Source organism: Phocoena phocoena, chromosome X (genome assembly GCF_963924675.1).
Source record: "Phocoena phocoena chromosome X, mPhoPho1.1, whole genome shotgun sequence".
Lineage (NCBI taxonomy): Eukaryota > Metazoa > Chordata > Mammalia > Artiodactyla > Phocoenidae > Phocoena > Phocoena phocoena.
The window spans coordinates 51,266,916-51,283,070 of NC_089240.1; the positions used below are offsets into that span (position 1 = coordinate 51,266,916).

General features: G+C 42.4%; 1 pseudogene; it reads right to left on the minus strand.

The window, feature by feature from the left end:
- Positions 1-5,792: 5,792 nt before the first annotated feature.
- Positions 5,793-6,886, minus strand: LOC136142901 (beta-parvin pseudogene; annotated as a pseudogene).
- Between the last annotated feature and the right edge of the window lie 9,269 nt (positions 6,887-16,155).

Genomic DNA, 16,155 nt, shown 5'->3' on the forward strand with positions numbered 1-16,155 from the left:
TATTACACATACACCTATGATGTGATCCAGACATTCTAGTCCTAGAAATTTAGGACTAGAAGAGAAATAGAAGAGAAAGGAAAGCATATGTACAAACAAAAACTTGTATATGAATGCTCAGAGAAGCTTTATTTGCAATAGCCAAATAATACAACATCGTTAGGGTCCATCAACACGTGAATGGATAAGCAAACTGTGGTATTTCCATATAATGGAATACTCATAGCAATAAAAACAATGAACTATTGATACACATCACAACATCAAATGAATTTCAATATGCTGAGTGTAAGAAGCCAGAAGAAAATGAGTATATACGCTATGATTAAATTTATGTAAAATTCCAGAGAATGCAAACTAATATATACTGAGGCAGTAAGGAGAGGCAGGAGGCAGGGATTAAAAAAGAGCAGGAGCAGGAAATCCATCACATCAAAATGTCGCATTAACACTTATCCGTTGGAGAGGTGTGTGTGAAAGGAAAGGACAACAAAGTAAGATTGCACAGGGTGCCTCCAAGTTACTCACAAGATTCTAGACCTTACTGAGGGCAGTGATCATGCACTCTGCCTGATCAATGTACAAATTACAAAAAAATTTTATACTCCCTCCTGTAAGTGTGAAACATTTAAGAAAATACAATAGAGTCATATTATAGACCAGGATTCATACAATTTTAGAGATGGATGGAGTACTATGATCATCGACTGTGAACCCCTCAGTTTACATGGAGATTAGTGAAGGAACTTGCCTCTGGTCAAACAACAAAAACTTTTAGGCCTCCTTACTCCCACAGGAGTGCTCTTTTCATTACTCCACCTTCCTTTTCTCATCTCTTGAGCTAGTTCTCTTTCTGTGACTTCAGTTAAACCCTCTGCCTGCCCCCTCACAAGTAAAAACATTCTTACATTCATATATAAACATATACATACACAAATACAACACAATACATGCATGCATACATACATATATGGTGTGCTGTTAGTGTTTAACAACCAGCTCTGTGGGAGGGTGACAAATTTGTAGCACACACTGACCAATTTCTGTGATCTCATTTCTCCCACCACGGTTGATTTCAAACTCCCTATATGATGTCACTGAATGTAGAGTCTTGGAAGCAGAGTGCCATTTATAGTTTTTTCACCATACAGATACAGTAGATGAAAATAAGCACAAGAGCACAGATTAATAGTAAAATGTAGTAAAGTACTTTGAGAAAGGTGAGAAAGATGGGAAAGATGAGTTTTGAGTGTTTACTACCTTTGGTTTTAATATAATTTATTTAATTGTAAGTTTACATAATTTGATATTCACTAATGATATGCTTCCCAACGGACTCACAAAATTTCCTAAACTTTTTAATGATCGACTAATCACCAGTTGGTTTGAGGTAGCTCTAGCATACCATTGCTGCATAGACAAATGCAAACGTTGGTTAGTGCTTCAAAGGTCCCTTGGAGTTTTTTTCCCCATTATAAAAGCAAACAGAGTAAGATTGCATTGTTGCCCTTATGTGCAACACTTTAGAATTTGGCAAAATAGTGGGTTAACTTTATGGACCATTCTTGGATCACCCTTAGCAAATAAATGGTAGAATGAATAGCCTACAAGCCCTCCATCCACTGGTGTCAACACACGTGTTTTGCTTCTTTCCCAATAGGGGACATCTCCACCCAGCTACTTCTTGCCATCATAGTAAAATACTTTGTCCAAGTTCCTCTCTCTCCTTCTCCCTGCAGGTGACCCCATTTGGCCCTGTGTGGTGTGCGATGCCTCTCACACTCTGAGGAATTGTGAGTAATAAAATTTTCTCTCAAAGGCAGTTGACTCCATTTCTTTCATCTTACCATACCAGATTACAACAAATCCTGGGTACAATGGCAAGACCATAACCTGTAGGATGGGCTGTCAGGCTGAAGACCAGGGGAACATTGTTGCTGAAGAGTCCCTCTTGATGAGGGGGAGGTCTATTCAGGCCTTCAGCTGATCGGATGATACCTATATGCATTAAGAAGGGAAGTCTGCTTCACTCAAAGTCCTCTGATTTAAATGTTAAATCTCATCTAAAATACCCTCACAGAAACATCCAGGACAAAGTTTGACCACATATCTGCACACAGTGACCTGGATAAGTTGACACATAAAATTAGCCATCAAAAGTCCACTCCTTGTCATCTTGATACCCATATGTATCACCTTAAACTGTACTTAATCTTTAAATAAAGTCAATAACAAGGCCATACTTCCACCTATCATGATACAACTAGCCTGCATACAAATGAAAACACACTAACCCTTTTACCACAACAGGATGCAAAGTTCTTGGGTGATGTTTATTCTCTCTTGATATCCCCTAACTTAAACACTATGACACACATTTAGCAATGTTTAAATAAGTAAGATATCAAGTCAATATATCTTATGTTGCAAGATAAGGGGATGACAGAGGAAAGGAAGTGTTATTAGATAGACAGATATAGATATAAGGAACATATTCATAACAAAATAAGGAAGAAATACTCATAACAGTTAAAAGTCCTTTCTGCAGCTAGTCACGTGGCCATAGCTGATATTTGTAATTACCTTTTTCTACTACTCATTCCGTATCCCCTTTGCCCTAAGCAAGTCCCTCAGCCAGCCAGCCATGGCTTTTCATCTGGTAGGGTGCCACAGACTTTCATTCCTGAAGTGTCTGGTCCATCTGTAACCCTGCCTGAATTAGGTTATTGCAGTTTTCCATTGGATTTAATCACAGGGCATGTTATTACTCAGAGATACCTTAAGGATCTCCTGTATTCTGGACATACTCTGCCATACTTCTATCGTGAAGTGGCAGTCCAATTTTCCCCCGGTAGTCGGGATCAATAACCTCAGCCAGCACAGCAACTCCCTTCTTTACCTGTTGATTCAGAGGCATGAGGAGCCCAAAGTGGCTAGGTGGTGGTGTTAATTTCAATTCAATGGAATCATTGTTGTGTTCCTGGTGGAAGCACTCCTCCATTTGGAACTAAGACCTCTATCTAAGCTGGCAGATCATAATATCATGGGGTTAGGAAGCCAACTTTGTGCTAGTGGACCACTAGGTGTGACAGTGAATGGGAGTCCCACTACCATTTCCACCCCTTGATTCCTGGACCTGTGAAGACTGGCTATGGGAGAAAAAGCACCATATATTGGATGGTGGATCAGAATATATACAGCCTCCCACAGAACCTTGCCCAAGCCCTGCAAGGAATTGCCACTTAGCTGGTTCTGTAAGTGAGTCTACAAAGGACCTTCCCCAAGGGGACCCAGCCACCCCTACATTCAAGTGGCTCTGGTCAAGTTTATCTGGCTCAAGTCAGGGGATTGATTGTGGGGCTATGACGTCCCCATGGGTTTGTTTGTCTTTTTTAAGTTTTGTTCACTTGACCTAGATTTTTTCTGGTTATACAGATCAAGTAAGACTTTAGTAGGCTTCCTGTGTATGACTCTTCTAGAAACATCATGATCAATTAGCAAACAGCATAGGCCTCTGGATGCCAGACTTTTCCAATTGTCGCTTTAACTCCACTGTTCATTATGGTAATCATACCCACCTTACCTTTGGAGGTTGAGTGATGCCACTTGGCCCCTGCCATCCTGGGGATACAACTACTCACATTGCCTGTAGGCTCCCCAATTCAGCGGTGGCAGTTCCCACTGTAAGCTCTGGTCTACAGAGAAGAGTGATCATGAAGCTCTTCAAGAATGCTGGGGCTCCCCTCATGAATTTATTTCTCACATTCATGGTAAAAAGTGTGTCCTGTGGGGCCTCCTAAGCAGGGTGAAAAGGTCTTAAATGACAAATCCACTGTAACTTTCCAATCTTCTTAAGCCTTCGAATTATTTCTTCTACAGTAAACCAAGGATAGGTCTGGCATTTGTAATTCACTTACCATGGACCACATTTTGGGCCATGTGTTAGCCAACCAACCAAACTCATAGAGCCCTTTGTAGCTCTCCTAGTTGCAACATTAAATGTGTGATCTCTGCTTAGTGGGCCTATGTCAATAAATTCACCCTGATCCAACTTTATGTTCTTTCCATCATTATCCCACATCCTTAATAACCATTTCCACACATATCCTCCTATTTGTCTGTGTAAATTAGAAAATATCTAGTACCTCTTATGGAGTATAGCACACCTTCTCATGTGTTACATTTGCCTGCACTTTTAAGGGCCTGATGGAACTTGAGTCTTTTTTTGTTTTGGTTTTGTTTTGTTTTGTTTGTCTTGTTTTTTATTTCTAAGCCTTGAGCATTGGTATTCAATTTAATATTAACAACTTAATAGCTCTGATCTACAGCAGAAAGGCAAAAATCAAAGAGAAGAGAAAGGCCCATCTTGCTGGGGCAGTGAATGCTGAGCAAACTCAGAGGGTCGGCATGTCATAAAAATCCCAGCTCAGGAACCAGGGGTTGGGAGAGGGTATGACCCAGTGTAGGAACCGCCTGAGACCCAGCCAATGGGTCCCCATTTCTCTCCCAAACCAAGGTGGGTGAGGGGTGAACAGCACACAAATGAGAATCACATTTCCTACGACAGGGTGCCCCACGGATGCCGACAGGGCTCAGGAGAGCTGGGACTTGGGGAGGAGAGACGTGAACACTTCACATCCCCCTGTTACAGGCTGAGCTGTGTACCCCCAGAATCCACATGTTAAAGTCCTAACCCCCAGGACCTCAGAATGTGATGGTATTTGGGGACAGGGTCCTTATAGAGGTAATTAAGGTAAAATGAGGTCATTAGGGTGGACCTCAATCCAATCCTCCTGGCATACTTATAAGAAGAAATTAGGACACAGAGACACAGAGGGGAGACACATGAGGATGCAGGGAGAAGACAGCGGTCTACAAGCCAAGAAGAGAGGCCTGGAAGGTACCATCCCTGCTGACACCTTGATCTCGACTTCCAGCCTCCAGAAGTGTGAGAGAATAAATGTCTGTTGCCTAGGCACCACACACCACCCGATTTGTGGCACTCTGTTATGGCAGTCCAAGCACACGAAGACAACTTGCTTTCTAAAGATTTTTTAAATGAATCCATCCCCAAACAGAGCCTCTGGGATTGGAAACATCCCACCCGAGCTGTCTCCAGCTGCATTGTAAAGCCAGTTCAGGGCCGGCTGAGTAGACACAGCCCATTCAGCCATAGCAAGAAATAAAGAAATGCCTCAGAAATCTTTCGCACCATGGACCGTGGAAGCTGGGTCCTCTAGGTTCCAGATGTCTGTGCAAAAGCATGAAAACAACACTGAGTGGCCGAGAAGTAGGGGTGTGAGTGGACACTGCAGTCACAGCTAAAGCTTCTGGGACTTACGAGTGAAGTTTTTAAAACTGTAAAATGCTTTTTGGTAAAGAGGCCAATGCGACCCCTGCCCAGGAGATTCCACCAGGACAGACAAGTTATCGCCAATGCTGCAAAGCTGCCAGTACGTTTCTCATGCCCTGTGATCAGCTGGAACGACAGGTGCTCCCCTCCCAGGGACTGAGGGTTGGGGTTCCTGCTTTTTTCTCTTCCATCTTTTGATCAACAAGGGACTCAGCACCCCGTGGCACCCCAAGTGAAGGGAGGCTGCAAACTCGAGCACTGGTGTTTGGAACCTTCATTTCAAAGGATGCCGCCCACTGCAGAATTACAGGGAAAAGAGGTTAAGAGCATCAACCAGAAAAAGGAGGGGTGTGGGTGGGGAACAACCACGGGCTTGGAGAGGAGTCCAGGGCACCTCTCGAAGCACCATCCCTGCCACGGTCTCTGCTGCTCCCCGCCATCACTCCACGTGCTTGTACTTGGTGAACAGATTGTAAAGAACCCACAGGGTGGATTTGAGGTCCAGGTTCACCACATCTTAGGGGCAAGCCTTGGATTTCTTAAAGCCTCCATCTGACATCAGTTCAAAGGCAAATGGCACGTGGTAGACCTTTTGATCGAAGCTGTCCATGTTCAGGTAGAAGTTGTGCAGGCATACAAAGTAGTCTTCCAGAAGCCCCATGAACAGAACCAGGTACATGCCATCTGCAAACTGGTTCTCAAGTTCCATCAACCCCAAATTCAGCTTGTTCAGGTGCTTGTTCACAAACGTGATGAGAGACTTCTTCAGCACACTGTGCTTGTCTGGGGCGTGGTCGAAGAGCTTGTCGAAGGCATCCCACTCAAACCAACCCATAATCATCTCGGTGGTCGTGGTCAGCTCCTCCATGACATGGCTGGAGTGTAGCAGGCCTTCCCACTTCCGCACGACCACGACTTGCAAGGAGAAGTGTGCGGGAAGGTAGATCAGACCCGGAAGTGCATGACCAAGGCCATGAGGAGGTGAAGGATGGCCACCAGGTTCTTCCCGTGAATCGAGTCCACGGTCCACTGGAGCACCCGGCCGTGAGGCCACAGCAGCTCCTGCACCACCTCCAGCACCATCTGCAGCTTCTGCTTCAGCCCTATTTCAGACTGGGTCACCTCAGCCACGTTCAGCTTGTGGCCTGCCAGTTTTTCCAGGAGCTTCTGCAGTACCTGTCCATCATACAGGTCCTCCTCCACCTGCTTCACGATGATCCTCTCCTCCACCAGGACATCATTGATCCAATCGATGAGAACCTTGACCAGCTCCTTGAATCTGGGGTCATCCCTGGAAGTGCAGTCAATCACCGTGTGCTCCTAATTCTCCTCGAGCAAGGTGTCTTCTGGGTATATCTCCACTGAGGCAGGGGACATCGGCGAGTTGATGGCATTTTTCCCTTCGTGCAGGTCACTCACCTCCTTGGCCTTCTTCTTCCTCACCAACATGCCGCCCAGCTTGCCCAGGAACAACTTGTCCTTCTTCATCCTGTGGGGCTGCAGGGCGGGCAAGCACAGTGTTGTGGAGGACATGGGGCATGCGGGGACCCCAGCAGCTGGGCACCTGCGCAGCTCCTGTGGGGTCTTCCCTGGTTGCCGCCGCCTGCTCTGGAACTTGAGTCTTGCTATAGGTCTACAAGCAGAGAGAAGTGGTGGGGTGGGTCCTGAGGCACGTCAGCAGTGTCTTTCAAGGAAACTTCCTCAGGGGAGGCCATTATAGTTTCCTCAGGTGGCACAGGGTTAAGTTCCTCAGACTGGGGTTCAGACGCTGCTTCTACTGGCAATGATGACGCATGAGATTTGAGGGTCTCGATATCCCCAGCTTCATCAGGGTCTTCCCACGTGTACCCATCCAACTTTCAAGATCCCAATCCTTCCCAACCAAAGCCTTCACTTTAATGGTAGACTTGTGGCACGACTGGGGATCCAATTTGCAGTGTAATTCAGCCACTCACAGGATGAGATTCTGGGTTTTGTTTTCAGCAATCTCAACCCTGTGGGCAGACATAGATGCTTTCAGGTCCTTTATGCATTGTTTAAACAGGGAGTTTGAGTCTCTGAGATCATTCTTTTCTTTTCGTACTTTGTTCTGCCATTGGGAGCAGCTAGCATTTCTCATTATATTCCATATTTTAACAAGAATATTTGAATGTACATAGTCACCCAGATTTTGCCTCTTATAAGTATTTGATGAGGAGTATCGCATGATGAGCTTTTGTGTACATTATTGCCACATTATGCCATGGACTATCAGTGTGCTCTTTACTACTAGAAATAGAGTCATTAGTGTCTTTAAATATAATCAAATTAGAGGGTAAGTTCCAGTATCTTAACAACCAATTCAGAAAACTCATCCTTAAGATTCTGTTCTTTAGAACCAGTCCTGGTACCAAAATCTGCATGAGTCAGGGTTCTCCAGAGAAACAGAACCAATAGGATTAATGAATGAATGAATGTGTGTGTGTGTGTGTGTGTGTGTGTGTATGTGTGTGTAGGGAGAGAGAGGCAGAAAGACAGAAAGACACACACACACACACACACACACAGATAGAGACAGACAGACAGACAGAGGTTTATTTCAAGGAATTGGAAAGTCCAAAATCTACAGGATGGACTGACAGACCAGAGATCAATGGGAGAGCCAATGATGCAGTTCAAGTCCAAAAGCTGTCAAGCTGGAGACCCAGAGAAGAGCCAATATTGCCATTCAAGTCCAAGGGCCATCTGTTACAGAACTGCCTCTTGCTTGGGGGAGGTCAATCTTTTGTTCTGTTCAGGCCTTCACTTGATTGGATGAGAACCACCCGCATTATAGAGGACAATTTGCTTTACTCAAAATTCACAGATTTTGAAGTTATTCTCATTCAAAAACATCCCCACAGGATCATCCATAATAATGGTTGACCACATATCTGGGCAATGTGGCCCAGCGAAACCAACACAAAAAATTAACCATCACACTTACTTTCTTTTTGTCCTTCTTTCTCTCTTTCTTTCTTTTTAACACAGATAGTATTTTATGGCACAGTATTTTATATTTTATATCTTATATTCACAGCTTATGGTTTATGTAATGTATTTTTTCGCATAAAATATTCTATGTAATTGCCAGCAAAACCCCATGCGCTAGATAGGGAAGGCAGTAGATATTTCCTTTTTACATGCAGGAAGATTATATCTCAGGGAGGAGAGGTAATTTGCTCAAGGCTAACCAGCCAATATTTGGCCATTCCAGGAGCCCAACCCAGACCTTCTGATGTAAGATTCCTGGCTCTTTCTAATGATTTTTAGTTCCCAAAACCTCGGCTGAGAGTTCACTGAAGATTGCAACACTGCCCTCATTTTAAACCACTTATTTCGATCCATGGTATCCCTGGAGTCACCCTGGCTTTTACGATGTGTCATTTTCAGGGTGTGGGGCAAGGGGGTGGGCATTTTCTAGATTCCTTTTTATTATTTTTGAATGCATTATATTAGCTTTCTGTTGCCTTGGACAGTTAGCAGCACTCGAGAGATGCTGGAATTGATGGTGTGGCTCTAGAAGGAGCAAGATGGATAAGGTTCTCCTTTCCATTCAGCACATTTACCTTTCAAACAGGAATCACCAGTGACTCAGTAAGAAAAGGGGGCCTGGAGCATTTTCTTCCCCTAATAAGGATGCCACCTTGTTTACTCCTCACATTAGATAATGTTATCACCTTTTGTAATGGGCCTGGATGGGATCTGCTGTCTCAGGTTCAGCACCATTTTGTGGCTGAAGCAGCAAAGGTTTTATTTTTAGATGATAAGCCCATGGATCGGACAGTATACCTTAAACCTGGATTAACCTCCATCTCATTGACAGCTCTTGAAAAATAGAAATTAAGAAAAGTGTTCCATAGGATGAATGGAGAGAAGTACAAAATTAAAACAGAGAGAGAGGGAGAGAGACAGAACCTGAGGTTTCAATAAAAATAATACAATGGCCTCAGCAAATTATACCTTAAGCTTGAACTAGTAATTCATATCATATTAATTTTTTTCCACAAAGCCTTTCTTCTTGCATAAAATACACACAAACTAGGAAAGTTCTCCATGATTGCTCCAAAAGATCTCCATGATGTCTCCAAAGCACTTTCCTGTATATCATGAAGACAATAGGAAGTTCAAGAGGACATATTCAGTCCAACTCAGTGATTCTTGTTAGCATCTTCTTTGTGCCTGGCACTGTGCTAGCAACTTTTAAGAAATTCGAAGATGCTGAAACTTCGAGCGGGGAGAAAGGTGTCAACTTAATCCACAAACACACTTTTGTGGTGGCCCTTTATACAGCCAGCACTGTTCTAGGAACCATGGTACTCAGAGAGGAAACTGAGAGAAAAAACTTAAAGCGTTCATCCTTTAGCGAGCTTAGAATCTAGCTAGGAAAAAATAGTGAGATAGAAAACCTTACACATAGGAAAGAAGTAAAGTAGCCATTAATTGTCTGGCTGTAAGAGCAACTAGGTTTCTGAGAAGAAAGAGATGGAGGTGGACGGGTACCTTTGGAAAGGCGGCAGGAGGGGATTCCAAAACTGGGACTAGAAGGGCAGGAAGGATTTATACAGACAGAGGGGAGGTTATAAAGGTATTTCTAGGAGAGTGAGGAAAAAGGGAACACAGGCACAGAGAAGGGAATGAGCGTGGTAAATATGGGAAGCAGCAAGGAGAACTCTCAACACATGAAAGAGTACTGTTGGCGACATCATAGAAGTGGACTCATGGACCCATAGAGGGCACAGTGGACTAGAAACCAGAGGACTCAAGGCCCAAAGATGTTATCATGGCTCTGTATTTACTACATGGGTGGCCATGGTTAGGCACGTTAGCTGCTTTGTGCCCCCTGCCCTGGTGCCCTGACTTAATTGCCGTCGTGTGAACATACTGACAGTAGAATACGGTTCTCTCATGCTTGTTGTAAATTCTACCAGAGATGATACACGAAGAAGAGTTTTTTTAAACAGTAAAGTCAAAATCAAGACCCCTTCTTCCATTTTGTATTACACCAGCATGGTGATGAAATGGCTCCTGAGTTCATAGTAGGGTTTGTTTTCTAGTCAACTATAGGCAGAAGATTACTTTGTGTGGGGACAAGGGATGCTGGTTAGTTGATATGAAGGCAATTTTTGCCCCTGAAGGAGCCTGGATACAGGGGAGACAGATTAGCCATGTGAGAGGTGTGTCCCGGGTTCTCTGCTGAGCTGTTCAATGAGACCATGACGTCTCTGAAAGAGGCTCCTGGTCTCTGACACCAGAAGAAACAGGTGACAAAACTGTACATGAAGGTCAGTGAGGTGTGATGGAAAGATAACCGGACCTAGAGTGAAATGTATATGAGATCAGATTTAAGGGTTTACTCTATAAATATGCAAACTTAAGAAAAAGCAGCTTCCTATTTCTGGGCCCTGGTTTCCTCATCTGTCAAACTGAAGTAAAAACAGCACCTGTCCCATTTCTTCATAGAGTGAGTTGTTGAAAGGGTCAAATTCACAACTTGGTGAGAGGTTTCTGTAAACTCTAAAGTGGCAGGACAACTTGCCTTATTTTTTTCTTATTAATAAATTAAAGCCAAGTTTTCTGACCAATTACAATCTACTATTTTAGCCTGCTCTGTCATCACTTCATAAAGTTTATATTTCAGAGAGCTAGCTGTACCTAAGCACAGCACCAGCACAGCAGTTAGGCTGAATTCTTAGAATTTCTATGTAAGTAAATCAAATCCCCGATTTAGGAAGAAGATGACAGAGTCATAAGGTATTTTTAGAAAATAAAAGTTTAGATCTGCAGGTAAACACAAGGGCAAATTCCCTCAGCTCTATTTTACCCTGCCTGATCATTTGCTTTACATAGGCAAGAACACAGAGCTCAATAAGGTTTTCAGAGTATTCTAGTTACAAAAGTGTTCCCACTCAAGCTTCCTTACTTTACAAATATAAAAATTTAATACACAGAAACCTCAAGTAAAAGAGTTGGGAGAAATGTTTATTTCGGTCTTCTGCCCATTTTTGGATTGGGTTATTTGTTTTTTTTGATGAGCTGCATGAGCGGCTTGTAAAATTTGGAGATTAATCTTTTGTCAGTTGCTTCATCTGCAAATACTTTCTCCCATTCTGAGGGTTGTCTTTTCGTCTTGTTTATGGTTTCCTTTGCTGTGCAAAAGCTTTGAAGTTTCATTAGGTCCCATTTGTTTATTTTTGTTTTTATTTCCATTTCTCTAGGAGGTGGGTCAAAAAGCATCTTGCTGTGCTTTATGTCATAGAGTGTTCTGCCTACATTGTCCTCTAAGAGTTTTATAGTGTCTGACCTTACATTTAGGTTTTTAATCCATTTTGAGTTTATTTTTGTGTATGGTGTTAGGGAGTGTCCTAATTTCATTCCTTTACATGTAGCTGTCCAGTTTTCCCAGAACCACTTATTGAAGAGGCTGTCTTTTCTCCACTGTATATGCTTGCCTCCTTTATCAAAGATAAGGTGACCATATGTGTGTGGGTTTATCCCTGGCTTTCTATCATGTTCCGTTGATCTACATTTCTGTTTCTCTGCCAGTACCATACTGTCTTGATTACTGTAGCTTTGTAGTATAGTCTGCAGTCAGGGAGCCTGATTCCTCTGGCTCCCTTTTTCTTTCTCAAGATTGCTTTGGCTATTCAGGGTCTTCTGGGTTTCCATACAAATTGTGAAATTTTTTGTTCTAGTTCTGTGAAAAATGCCAGTGGTAGTTTGATAGGGATTGCATTGAATCTGTAGATTGCTTTGGGTAGTGGAGCCATTTTCACAATGTTGATTCTTCCAATCCAAGAACATGGTATATCTCTCCATCTATTTGTATCATCGTTAAGTTCTTTCATCAGCATCCTATAATTTTCTGCATACAGGTCTTTTGTCTCCTTAGGTAAGTTTATTCCTAGATACTTTATTATTTTTGTTGCAATGGTAAATGGGAGTATTTTCTTAATTTTACTTTCAGTTTTATCATCATATACAGATTGCCAACAGACACATGAAAGAATGCTCAACATCATTAATCATTAGAGAAATGCAAATCAAAACTACAATGAGATATCTCATACCAGCCAGAATGGCCATCATCAAAATCTCTACAAGCAATAAATGCTATACAGAGTGTGGAGAAAAGGGAAACCTCTTGCACTGTTGGTGAGAATGTAAATTGATAGTGCCACTATGGACAACAGTATGGAGGTTCCTTAAAAAACTAAAAATAGAACTACCATATGAGCCAGCAATTCCACTACTGGGCATATACCCTGAGAAAACCATAATTCAAAAAGTGTCATGTACCAAAATGTTCATTGCAGCTCTATTTACAATAGCCAGGTCATGGAAGCAACCTAAGTTTCCATTCTATCAACAGATCAGTGGATAAAGAAGATGTGACACATATATACAATGGCATATTACTCAGCCATTAAAAGGAATGAAACTGTGTTATTTGTAGTGAGGTGAATGGACCTAGAGACTGTCATACAGAGTGAAGTAAGTCAGAAAGAGAAAAACAAATACTGTATGCTAACCCATATATATGGTATCTAAAAAAAAAAAAAGAAGGTCGTGAAGAACCTAGGGGCAAGATGGTAATAAAGATACAGACCTACTAGAGAATGATCTTGAGGATAGGGGGAGGGGCAAGGGTAAGCTGGGACAAAGTGAGAGAGTGTCATGGACATATATACACTACCAAATATAAAATAGCTAGTGGGAAGCAGCCGCATAGCAGAGGGAAATCAGCTCTGTGCTTTGTGACCACCTAGAGAGGTGGGATAGAGAGGGTGGGAGGGAGGGAGACACAAGAGGGAAGAGATACGGGGACATATGTATATGTATAACTAATTCACTTTGTTATAAAGCAGAAACTAACACACCATTTTAAAGCAATTATACTCCAATAAAGATGTTAAAAAAATAAAGGGGGCATTAAACCCTTAAAGAATAAAAAAAGGAATTGAGAGGCCAGAAGGGGGCGCTCTCATGCCCTACAATGATAACCCAGCAGGAATAAAGACAGAGACATAGAGCATGGACTTGAGGACATGGGGAAGGGGAAGGGTGAACTGGGAAAAAGTGAGAGAGTAGCCCTGAAATATATACACTACCAAATGTAAAATAGATAGCTAGTGGGAAGCAGCTGCATAGCACAGGGATGTCCACTAAGTGCTTTGTGACCCCCTAGAGGGTTGGGATAGGGAGGGCTGAAGGGAGGCACAAGAGGGAGGGGATATGGGGATATAGATATACATATATCTGATTCACTTTGTCATACAGCAGAAACTAACACAAGACTGTAAACAATTATACTCCAATAAAGATGTTAAACATAATTAATTAATTAATTAAATTGTCAAAAAGAAGAAGAAGAAGAAAGACTTCTCTTGCTTGACAAGGGTTTGGTCAATGAGATTGTCAGGTCTCAGCCAAGGAAAAGCCACTGTACTTGGAACTCTTGATTCATCTGATGGACTCTTTCTTTACCTTAGTCCTCTCAGCTTCCTCTTCCTATCTTTAAAAGAATTATCCTCTGCTTGTTGTGGGGGACTTGCACATGGCTCACCATGGTTACAGACCTCAAATTGCAATTCTTTTTTTTAAAATTTATTTTATTTTTGGCCTCATTGGCTCTTCCATTTCTGTGCATGGGCTTCCTCTAGTTGCAGCGATCAGGGGCTACTCTTCGTTGGGGTGTGCAGGCTTCTCATTGCGATGGCTTCTCTTGTTGTGGAGCATGGGCTCTAGGTGCATAGGCCTCACTAGTTGTGGTGCGCAGGCTCAGTAGTTGTGGCTCACGGGCTTAGTTGCACTGCAGCATGTAGGATCATCCTGGACCACGGCTCAAACCTGTGTCCCCTGCATTGGCAGTCAGATTCTTAACCCCTGAGCTACCAGGAAGCCCTGCAATTCTTTGTTGATCCTGAATAAACCTTTTTTTTTTTTTTTTTTTTTTTTGCTGGAGAAATATCTGGCATTATATTTGTTTTAGGTCAACAATTTGGTGGCCCATATCAGGATTCAGAGAGGGCCCCCGACAACTCTGAGGCTGGTGAGGAAACAGGTGTGGTATCCACATTGAACCCATTGTTGCTCACTGCTTTTCTCACCGACCCCGGGGTTTCTTTCTCCTGGATCCAAGCTTCTGCCGTCTTTGCGTTTTGAAGCTCTTTAGGTTTTATTTGGGATCTATTTTAAGGGTTTGTCTTTTCTGGTTAAGACCTTGCTCTGTCTGTAAGTACTCATTTTGCACTTCTATCTGATTTTTGAAATCAGGCTGTTGCAACTGGAACCATGCTGTCCCTTGGCCTGATTCCTTTAGGAACAGGGGCTGTTCCTCCTGGAACTGGCTACACTTTGGCCCATTTCTTTTAGAAGGTATGCTGTCCTATTGGAACTTCACTGTTAAAGCTTCAGTCTGATTTCTTCAAAATTAAGCTGTTTCATTAGAGCTGTGTTGAGGGGCTTTCATCCCTGCTCCTTTGGGACCAGACTGCTCCCATAGAACAGGCTGTTTGAACTGTTTGAGCTGTTTAAGCTGTTTGAGTTATTTCAGTTGTTTGAAAATTATGCTTTACTCTAGAGAAAAACCTCTGAGAAATGGGATCCCAGTTCTGTAAATATTTTCACGGCAACCCCCTTCTCCCACAGAGACCACAATTGATTTTATGTTTAAAAAACACTGTCCTTTCTCATGTGAATTTCGAACTTAAGGGAGTGACCCAACCAAATGCAATTTAGAACATCAATGGCCATTATGGGGAACTTTTGAAATCCCCAAACGTACTTTTCTTAAAACCGAATTGGACAACCATAACTCTAAAATTTCCAAAACTGAATGGAACACCTACTTTGATTGATATTTTGAGGCTTCCAAAATGTTATCAGGAGCCTATAATTGCCTCTCTGTAAAATAAGATTTTAAGATAACAGAGGCAAACAAATGATTAAAGAAAGAAAGGATGGGTTTTGAAGAATCATGCTCCTCTTCTCTGGCTCCTCCTGTTCAGGTCCTGACTCAGACACCATCTTCCTCCTTCCCTTTTATACTACCTATACCTCCTCTATACCCTCAGTTTCCCCATACAAATTATATTGCCAAACTTCCCTTTTTCCTTGAAGCTCTCCCTGCCCCACTTTTCTCTGAACCTATCAGAACCTACCCCTTTAAAATTAAGCCTTCTGAGGATCCAGAGGCTAAACCTTTACTTTTTAATATTCCCTGGACTAAAGCTTCACTGCAAGCCATAGTCAAAGATTTTCCCAAAATAACTGAAGCTCCTCACAGACTTCCTGAAGAATTTAATATGGTCATTCAGACTTATCAACTTATATCAGCTAGTTTATATGCTTGTCGGTGAAGGCCAGGCCCAGAATTGGATGGAAATTGCTAATTGGGAAAAATCCTGAAATGTCTGCAGAATTACAAACTGGAGACCAGCCCACTAACTTATTATATGATCAGGCTTGGGCAATCCCTGGGTGACATCATCACGAAATACCTAGGGCTTTTTCAAAAACTGTTGATTGGAACAAAATTCAGGCTTGCACAAAAAATCTGATGAACATGTTCATAACTATTACAATTTACTTCAGATTGTTTTCAAGGAAAACTTTGGTCTTCCAATGTTGATTCCACCCAGGTAGCTTTTAACTATGTGTTTATTAGTGGGCTGAATCGGGACCTTTTCCTTCTAGTAAAAGGAAGGATGGAAAGGATGGAATGGAAAACTATGTCCACTCCAGGTGTAGTTAGTCTGGCAAACCAGCTCTCTCACATTCTA